The sequence below is a fragment of the Acanthochromis polyacanthus genome, chromosome 12 (genome assembly GCF_021347895.1).
Source record: "Acanthochromis polyacanthus isolate Apoly-LR-REF ecotype Palm Island chromosome 12, KAUST_Apoly_ChrSc, whole genome shotgun sequence".
In the NCBI taxonomy this organism is placed as follows: domain Eukaryota; kingdom Metazoa; phylum Chordata; class Actinopteri; family Pomacentridae; genus Acanthochromis; species Acanthochromis polyacanthus.
The window spans coordinates 40,852,501-40,862,145 of NC_067124.1; positions in this window are offsets into that span (position 1 = coordinate 40,852,501).

A 9,645-nucleotide genomic window follows, 5' to 3' on the forward strand; every position below is an offset into this window, starting at 1 on the left:
TTGATTCCTTTCTTTATTTACCTTCATCCAATCATGTGTATCTTTTTAAGTTTCCAGAGTTTCCTGAACACGTGGAGCCCGTCTTCTTCAGCTCCCTTCTGCTGCCAAACGTCCGTCGCAAAACCGTCAACAGAGCCTTCCACCAGCTGCTGGGTGAGAAAGAAACCATGTTCCTGTCCTAAAGGAAACTCTTTAACCAGAGCCCAGAGTCAGCCCCTGAAAATCCCCAACAGTGTCCCTGCTGGAGGCTGAAACCGTCAGAAAACACAGCGACAGAAACACAAAAACCAATCATGGACTTTGGTTCCTTCATAGCTTTATCAAAGGGTTTCTGGAAATATGACAGAATCTGCTGGATCATAAATATACAAACAACAGTTTTCCTTTTTCTGTGTTGGTTTAGCTCCTGTTTTGTTGACATAAAAACCTATTTCCTTTTCTATCTGTCATTCACCCATACATCATAACATGAAAGTACATACATGGGACTAACCTGGCACAAAAACCATGATGAAGTCGGTTTCCATCCCACTCTCCGGACTTTATTTTCCCACAGTTTCCTTCTTTCACTATTACTGGGAAATCTAAACATGTGTAATCCCTTCTCAGATCGATTTGTGCACCCAAAGGCACAACAGCCCGTCATTTTTCAGGTATTTATGAAGAGATAAAGGACCTAGAATTACTCTCTGCGTTGTAAACAACGTTAACAGGAAAACCCGGCGTTCATGAATAGGAAACAAAATGGCCACTATAGATCACGTGATCAAAATTTTTTGGACCCGTCATGTTGATACTCTGATAATATAGGGACTCTAATAAACAGTAGAGTCCCTATATTATCAGAGTAGCGACAACTGGGGATTTGACGCCATTTTGTTTCCATTCACTCAATATGGGACGCGCAGCGCGAGGTGCACATTCACGAAAACGAGCTATTTGTGGATTGCTTACTGATTTCAAGACATGTTTTGGACAAAATAATTTACTGGCTTGTTTTGTCTGGATGTCCAAGGTTGGATTATGGCCGTTTTTTGTGGAATATTTTCGTCTGTGACTAGTTTTGAGCCTTCAAAGGTGAGTTGTGCCGTTAACGTTATTTGCTGTTTGTTGGACAAATGTGTTTATATTACCCGCTGTGGTAATCACATCTGAAAGTGGTTTATACCGGCGGATTCATGAGAATCTAAGCTTTCCATGGGTGTATAATGTTTCTATCATCGAGTTTGCAGCTTCGGTCAATTTAGCAAAATACGTTTGCACATACGGGCCGCTGAAGTTTAACGGGGTAAGAAGAACCACTGAATGAGAAGGACTGGTTAAAACTGGGTTACATAAGCCAAATGTGAGCACTGGGTGGCGCTCTCTCCACATCACTTATCTTTCACTCTCCAAGCAGAAAATCCACCCTGAAATGAGATTTTTATTGGAAAGATCAGCTGCAATCCTGCATCTGCTGCAAATATGGTGGAGAATGGAGCAGCAGCAGGCAGTTTGATGGAAGTTAATAACTATAAATAAATCAATACATGTGAGCCCGTGTGAGTCACTGTCAAACTGCCACCAACTTACATCCCAGTGAAAACCCTTTGTGCTGTCTGGAAGCTGAATCTGGTGTAAACAGTGCTGTGGGGTGCATTTCTCTTTAAAACCTCCAGATTACATCACACTGTGGAGTCGAGGAGAAAACATTAGAATAAACCTGCAAAGCTTCCATCTCTTCCTGCAGCGTGCACACACATGGATGGAGCTAAGTCAGTCCAAACTCTACCTGCTGTCAGGGTTTACTCTTTTCTACATGATCACGTTTATTCTAATATTCAAATAAATAAAACTAAATGTCATATTTTTATTATCACTGGCAGGATTTTCTGTCTTTTTCAGCATTTCATTTTTCCCCAGACTTCATCATGGTTGAACATCTCCTGATCTGATGCCTCCTCTCAGTCCTCCTCTCTTCACACCGTGTGTCTGCAGCTCCAACGTGAAGCTCATCGGCCAAATTATACAACAGCAGTAACCCCCGCCGGCCTCCCATTGGCCGGTCAGAGCTGCCTGGGGGGGCGTGGCTAACACATCGGCGTCACGCCATTGGTTGGCTTCATGCAGGGGGCGTGGCGGCTGGTTTCATTCACAAATGTAGCAGCAGAGTGTCTGTCAGACATGTGAAGAGCTGCAGCACACATGTCCCTGGAGCTCCGAATAAAACCAGCATCTGCAGTGATCTGTGGTTAAATTTCATTTTAACGTGAAGGTTTTCTTGCTCATGTAATGAATGAGCCCACTTTAATTCTGCACATGTGAGCAGAGAATCCGTCAGCACGAGGGAGAGCTTCTGATCGCCACAATCAAGTCACATACGACGGAAAACACTGTGGTAGAGACGCTTTAACTGTCTGTACATGAGGTCCACAAGTATTTCTGCCCCTGAAATTGTGGCACATTTTTGAAAAAAAGCAGCTTCATTCCAGATGCTTCTGGAGCTAACAGCTGCTGCAGTTCTTCTCCACATGACTACATCCAAACACCTCAAGATCAATGGAAGCATAAAGTTTCACAAGACGTCTAAAGCTATAAAGTTAGATCCAAGAGTTTTCAAGATCCAGTGTCCACAGTTTGAAGCTTGATGAAAAAATACGATAAATACGTGCTCAGAAAAGGCTGGAAATTCATAATAAAACTCAGTTTCTGTCATTTCAGATGTTCAACAGGTGTGCAGTGGATTTTAATGTCTCCGTTAAAGAACTAGAGAGCAGCAGGAAGCTTTCCATGGACGGATAGAAACGTGTCATCATCGTTCGTAGAAACCATCCAAAGCCAACGAGCCAAATGTCCAACAGCAGAGACGTGATTACTGCTGCTTTCACTGCAAATAGGAAGACAGTTTGAAGTGATGCTGTGGAAGTGGACGTCCCGTTTGTCGTGTTCTGGTGTGAATGTTGTTGTAAACTAGTCGTCCTGTCCCGGCTTTTTCTGCTGTGATATGAAGACCAAACTACCGAACCATGAACAGCAGCACAGCACAGTCTGCATGTTTTACTGGATTTTTCTCTTTTTCTGCTACCTTTGTGTTGCTGTTCTCTCCATTTGTGTTTCATTTGTGTCTTGTTCTTCTTGTTTTGTGGCTTGTTGGCATCGTGTCACATTTGTGTTGTTTTGTCTCATTTAGTTGTAATTTTATGTTTCATTTGTGTTGTGTTTTTTTCTCTTGTTTCATTTTGTGATTAGGTAGTGTCTACAGATACGGACCCGTACCCGTAGCCTGTGGCCTGCGGATACAGCACTTTCCCTTATCATAAATATTAATGAGACGTACATGAATATTAATGAGCCGGCTGATGAACGCGCTTTGTGATTGGCTGGTAATCCAACGGACATAAATATTAATGAGCCGGCTTGGTAATCCGAGTGATGAAGGCGCTTCCGTGATTCGAGGTGAATCTGCGTGCCGAGCCTGTCATGTCAGTCATCTGCTGTTCTCTTTTCTATCATGCATAATGTCTTATAAATATCATTATCTGATTTTTTCACGGACAGCGATTTGGGGGTTGAAATCAGCACTACTATTAAAAATAGCAAAACTTTTTATTCACGTGACCCTGTTCTAATAAAGCACAGACAGCAAACAAAACAAATGGCGGAACTAACAGCCAGCAAACTACAAGTATTTTTTTACCTTCAAAAGTAGCGACAGACTATTACATATTAACAACCTAAACAAAACCCTGGCGTATTTTCTACGTCTGTCAACACAGACACTGTCACAGTCACTTTAATGTTAGCGGACTCTGTTGAATGGCTAAGTTACATAACCACAAACAAATCTCACAATATCACAGTAAATCGAGTTTGTGGTTTTTTTAATTCATGCCGAATTAAAGAGCTGCTCCTCACCATTCACGAATGTTTGTTTCATATTCGACATCCTTAACTTTATCTTGTAAATTAGCGTCCGAAATTAAATGGGAACATTTGCAATGGAGTTCGTCAGCCGCTTCCACCACTGAACGCGGTAAACTAATTAATAGGAACTGGACTTCAAACAATTTAGACACGGCGTCTAAAAGCGTAAAAACTGCAATGTCTAAAGTGTGAGAGGAGACGGTGTATTTTTGGTTAAATTATACAATGTTCGCCGTCAAAGTCATTCATATAAACTGCCTGTAATGTGCAGCAAATAGTAGTTAACCGGCGCCAGCTCTTCAGTGACCTTAACGGGTCCGTACCTCTAGCATCAACCTTTGTGATTTGTGTGGTTTTGTTTCTTTTTATGTTATTTTGTGTTTTGTCTGTGTGGTTTTGTTTCATTTTTCGGTATTTTGTGACCGGTTTGTGTGGTTTTGTTTCATTTTTCGGTATTTTGTGACCGGTTTGTGTGATTTTGTCTCTTTTTTTCTGTTATTTTGTGACCGGTTTGTGTGATTTTGTCTGTTTTTTTGGTATTTTGTGACCGGTTTGTGTGGTTTTGTCTCTTTTTTTGGTATTTTGTGACCGGTTTGTGTGGTTTTGTCTCTTTTTTTGGTATTTTGTGACCGGTTTGTGTGGTTTTGTCTCTTTTTGGTATTTTGTGACCGGTTTGTGTGGTTTTGTCTCTTTTTTTGGTATTTTGTGACCGGTTTGTGTGATTTTGTCTCTTTTTTGGTATTTTGTGACCGGTTTGTGTGATTTTGTCTCTTTTTTTGTATTTTGTGACCGGTTTGTGTGGTTTTGTCTCTTTTTTTGGTATTTTGTGACCGGTTTGTGTGGTTTTGTCTCGTTTTTTTGGTATTTTGTGACCGGTTTGTGTGGTTTTGTCTCTTTTTTGGTATTTTGTGACCGGTTTGTGTGATTTTGTCTCTTTTTTGGTATTTTGTGACCGGTTTGTGTGGTTTTGTCTCGTTTTTTTGGTATTTTGTGACCGGTTTGTGTGATTTTGTCTCTTTTTTGGTATTTTGTGACTGGTTTGTGTGATTTTGTCTCTTTTTTGGTATTTTGTGACCGGTTTGTGTGGTTTTGTCTCTTTTTTGGTATTTTGTGACTGGTTTGTGTGATTTTGTCTCGTTTTTTTGGTATTTTGTGACCGGTTTGTGTGGTTTTGTCTCTTTTTTTCTGGTATTTGTGACCGGTTTGTGTGATTTTGTCTCTTTTTTTCTGTTATTTTGTGACCGGTTTGTGTGGTTTTGTCTGTTTTTTTGGTATTTTGTGACCGGTTTGTGTGGTTTTGTCTCTTTTTTTGGTATTTTGTGACCGGTTTGTGTGGTTTTGTCTCTTTTTTTGTATTTTGTGACCGGTTTGTGTGGTTTTGTCTCGTTTTTTTGGTATTTTGTGACCGGTTTGTGTGGTTTTGTCTCTTTTTTTGGTATTTTGTGACCGGTTTGTGTGGTTTTGTCTCGTTTTTTTGGTATTTTGTGACCGGTTTGTGTGGTTTTGTCTCTTTTTTTGTATTTTGTGACCGGTTTGTGTGGTTTTGTCTCTTTTTTTTGGTATTTTGTGACTGGTTTGTGTGGTTTTGTCTCTTTTTTTTGGTATTTTGTGACCGGTTTGTGTGATTTTGTCTCTTTTTTGGTATTTTGTGACCGGTTTGTGTGGTTTTGTCTCTTTTTTGGTATTTTGTGACTGGTTTGTGTGATTTTGTCTCTTTTTTGGTATTTTGTGACCGGTTTGTGTGGTTTTGTCTCTTTTTTTCTGGTATTTTGTGACCGGTTTGTGTGATTTTGTCTCTTTTTTGGTATTTTGTGACCGGTTTGTGTGATTTTGTCTCTTTTTTGGTATTTTGTGACCGGTTTGTGTGGTTTTGTCTCTTTTTTTCTGGTATTTTGTGACCGGTTTGTGTGGTTTTGTCTCTTTTTTTGGTATTTTGTGACCGGTTTGTGTGGTTTTGTCTCGTTTTTTTGGTATTTTGTGACCGGTTTGTGTGGTTTTGTCTCTTTTTTTTGGTATTTTGTGACCGGTTTGTGTGGTTTTGTCTCTTTTTTTTGGTATTTTGTGACCGGTTTGTGTGGTTTTGTCTCTTTTTTTGTATTTTGTGACCGGTTTGTGTGGTTTTGTCTCTTTTTTTTGGTATTTTGTGACTGGTTTGTGTGGTTTTGTCTCTTTTTTTTGGTATTTTGTGACCGGTTTGTGTGATTTTGTCTCTTTTTTGGTATTTTGTGACTGGTTTGTGTGATTTTGTCTCTTTTTTGGTATTTTGTGACTGGTTTGTGTGATTTTGTCTCTTTTTTGGTATTTTGTGACTGGTTTGTGTGATTTTGTCTCTTTTTTGGTATTTTGTGACCGGTTTGTGTGATTTTGTCTCTTTTTTTCTGTTATTTTGTGACCGGTTTGTGTGGTTTTGTCTCTTTTTTTCTGGTATTTTGTGACCGGTTTGTGTGATTTTGTCTCTTTTTTTCTGTTATTTTGTGACCGGTTTGTGTGGTTTTGTCTGTTTTTTTGGTATTTTGTGACCGGTTTGTGTGATTTTGTCTCTTTTTTGGTATTTTGTGACCGGTTTGTGTGGTTTTGTCTCTTTTTTTGGTATTTTGTGACCGGTTTGTGTGGTTTTGTCTCGTTTTTTTGGTATTTTGTGACCGGTTTGTGTGGTTTTGTCTCTTTTTTTGTATTTTGTGACCGGTTTGTGTGGTTTTGTCTCTTTTTTTTGGTATTTTGTGACTGGTTTGTGTGGTTTTGTCTCTTTTTTTGGTATTTTGTGACCGGTTTGTGTGATTTTGTCTCTTTTTTGGTATTTTGTGACCGGTTTGTGTGGTTTTGTCTCTTTTTTGGTATTTTGTGACCGGTTTGTGTGATTTTGTCTCTTTTTTGGTATTTTGTGACCGGTTTGTGTGGTTTTGTCTCTTTTTTGGTATTTTGTGACCGGTTTGTGTGGTTTTGTCTCTTTTTTTGGTATTTTGTGACTGGTTTGTGTGGTTTTGTCTCGTTTTTTTGGTATTTTGTGACCGGTTTGTGTGATTTTGTCTCTTTTTTGGTATTTTGTGACCGGTTTGTGTGGTTTTGTCTCTTTTTTTGGTATTTTGTGACTGGTTTGTGTGGTTTTGTCTCTTTTTTTGTATTTTGTGACCGGTTTGTGTGGTTTTGTCTCTTTTTTTTGGTATTTTGTGACTGGTTTGTGTGGTTTTGTCTCGTTTTTTTGGTATTTTGTGACCGGTTTGTGTGATTTTGTCTCTTTTTTTGGTATTTTGTGACCGGTTTGTGTGGTTTTGTCTCTTTTTTTGTATTTTGTGACTGGTTTGTGTGGTTTTGTCTCTTTTTTTTGGTATTTTGTGACCGGTTTGTGTGGTTTTGTCTCTTTTTTTGTATTTTGTGACCGGTTTGTGTGGTTTTGTCTCTTTTTTTTGGTATTTTGTGACTGGTTTGTGTGGTTTTGTCTCTTTTTTTTGGTATTTTGTGACCGGTTTGTGTGATTTTGTCTCTTTTTTGGTATTTTGTGACTGGTTTGTGTGATTTTGTCTCTTTTTTGGTATTTTGTGACTGGTTTGTGTGATTTTGTCTCTTTTTTTCTGTTATTTTGTGACCGGTTTGTGTGGTTTTGTCTCTTTTTTTCTGGTATTTTGTGACCGGTTTGTGTGATTTTGTCTCTTTTTTTCTGTTATTTTGTGACCGGTTTGTGTGGTTTTGTCTGTTTTTTTGGTATTTTGTGACCGGTTTGTGTGATTTTGTCTCTTTTTTGGTATTTTGTGACCGGTTTGTGTGGTTTTGTCTCTTTTTTTGGTATTTTGTGACCGGTTTGTGTGGTTTTGTCTCGTTTTTTGGTATTTTGTGACCGGTTTGTGTGATTTTGTCTCTTTTTTTGGTATTTTGTGACCGGTTTGTGTGGTTTTGTCTCTTTTTTTGTATTTTGTGACTGGTTTGTGTGGTTTTGTCTCTTTTTTTTGGTATTTTGTGACCGGTTTGTGTGGTTTTGTCTCTTTTTTTGTATTTTGTGACCGGTTTGTGTGGTTTTGTCTCTTTTTTTTGGTATTTTGTGACTGGTTTGTGTGGTTTTGTCTCTTTTTTTTGGTATTTTGTGACCGGTTTGTGTGATTTTGTCTCTTTTTTGGTATTTTGTGACTGGTTTGTGTGATTTTGTCTCTTTTTTGGTATTTTGTGACTGGTTTGTGTGATTTTGTCTCTTTTTTTCTGTTATTTTGTGACCGGTTTGTGTGGTTTTGTCTCTTTTTTTCTGGTATTTTGTGACCGGTTTGTGTGATTTTGTCTCTTTTTTTCTGTTATTTTGTGACCGGTTTGTGTGGTTTTGTCTGTTTTTTTGGTATTTTGTGACCGGTTTGTGTGATTTTGTCTCTTTTTTGGTATTTTGTGACCGGTTTGTGTGGTTTTGTCTCTTTTTTTGGTATTTTGTGACCGGTTTGTGTGGTTTTGTCTCGTTTTTTTGGTATTTTGTGACCGGTTTGTGTGGTTTTGTCTCTTTTTTTGTATTTTGTGACCGGTTTGTGTGGTTTTGTCTCTTTTTTTTGGTATTTTGTGACTGGTTTGTGTGGTTTTGTCTCTTTTTTTTGGTATTTTGTGACCGGTTTGTGTGATTTTGTCTCTTTTTTGGTATTTTGTGACCGGTTTGTGTGGTTTTGTCTCTTTTTTTGTATTTTGTGACCGGTTTGTGTGGTTTTGTCTCTTTTTTTTGGTATTTTGTGACTGGTTTGTGTGGTTTTGTTTCTTTTTTTTGGTATTTTGTGACCGGTTTGTGTGATTTTGTCTCTTTTTTGGTATTTTGTGACTGGTTTGTGTGATTTTGTCTCTTTTTTGGTATTTTGTGACTGGTTTGTGTGATTTTGTCTCTTTTTTTCTGTTATTTTGTGACCGGTTTGTGTGGTTTTGTCTCTTTTTTCTGGTATTTTGTGACCGGTTTGTGTGATTTTGTCTCTTTTTTCTGTTATTTTGTGACCGGTTTGTGTGGTTTTGTCTGTTTTTTTGGTATTTTGTGACCGGTTTGTGTGATTTTGTCTCTTTTTTGGTATTTTGTGACCGGTTTGTGTGGTTTTGTCTCTTTTTTGGTATTTTGTGACCGGTTTGTGTGGTTTTGTCTCTTTTTTTTGGTATTTTGTGACCGGTTTGTGTGGTTTTGTCTCTTTTTTTGGTATTTTGTGACCGGTTTGTGTGGTTTTGTCTCTTTTTTTGTATTTTGTGACCGGTTTGTGTGGTTTTGTCTCTTTTTTTGGTATTTTGTGACCGGTTTGTGTGGTTTTGTCTCGTTTTTTTGGTATTTTGTGACCGGTTTGTGTGATTTTGTCTCTTTTTTTGGTATTTTGTGACCGGTTTGTGTGGTTTTGTCTCTTTTTTTGTATTTTGTGACCGGTTTGTGTGGTTTTGTCTCTTTTTTTGGTATTTTGTGACCGGTTTGTGTGGTTTTGTCTCTTTTTTTTTGGTATTTTGTGACCGGTTTGTGTGGTTTTGTCTCTTTTTTTGGTATTTTGTGACCGGTTTGTGTGGTTTTGTCTCTTTTTTTTTGGTATTTTGTGACCGGTTTGTGTGATTTTGTCTCTTTTTTGGTATTTTGTGACCGGTTTGTGTGGTTTGTCTCTTTTTTGGTATTTTGTGACCGGTTTGTGTGGTTTTGTCTCTTTTTTTTGGTATTTTGTGACCGGTTTGTGTGGTTTTGTCTCTTTTTTTGGTATTTTGTGACCGGTTTGTGTGGTTTTGTCTCTTTTTTTTGGTATTTTGTGACCGGTTTGTGTGGTT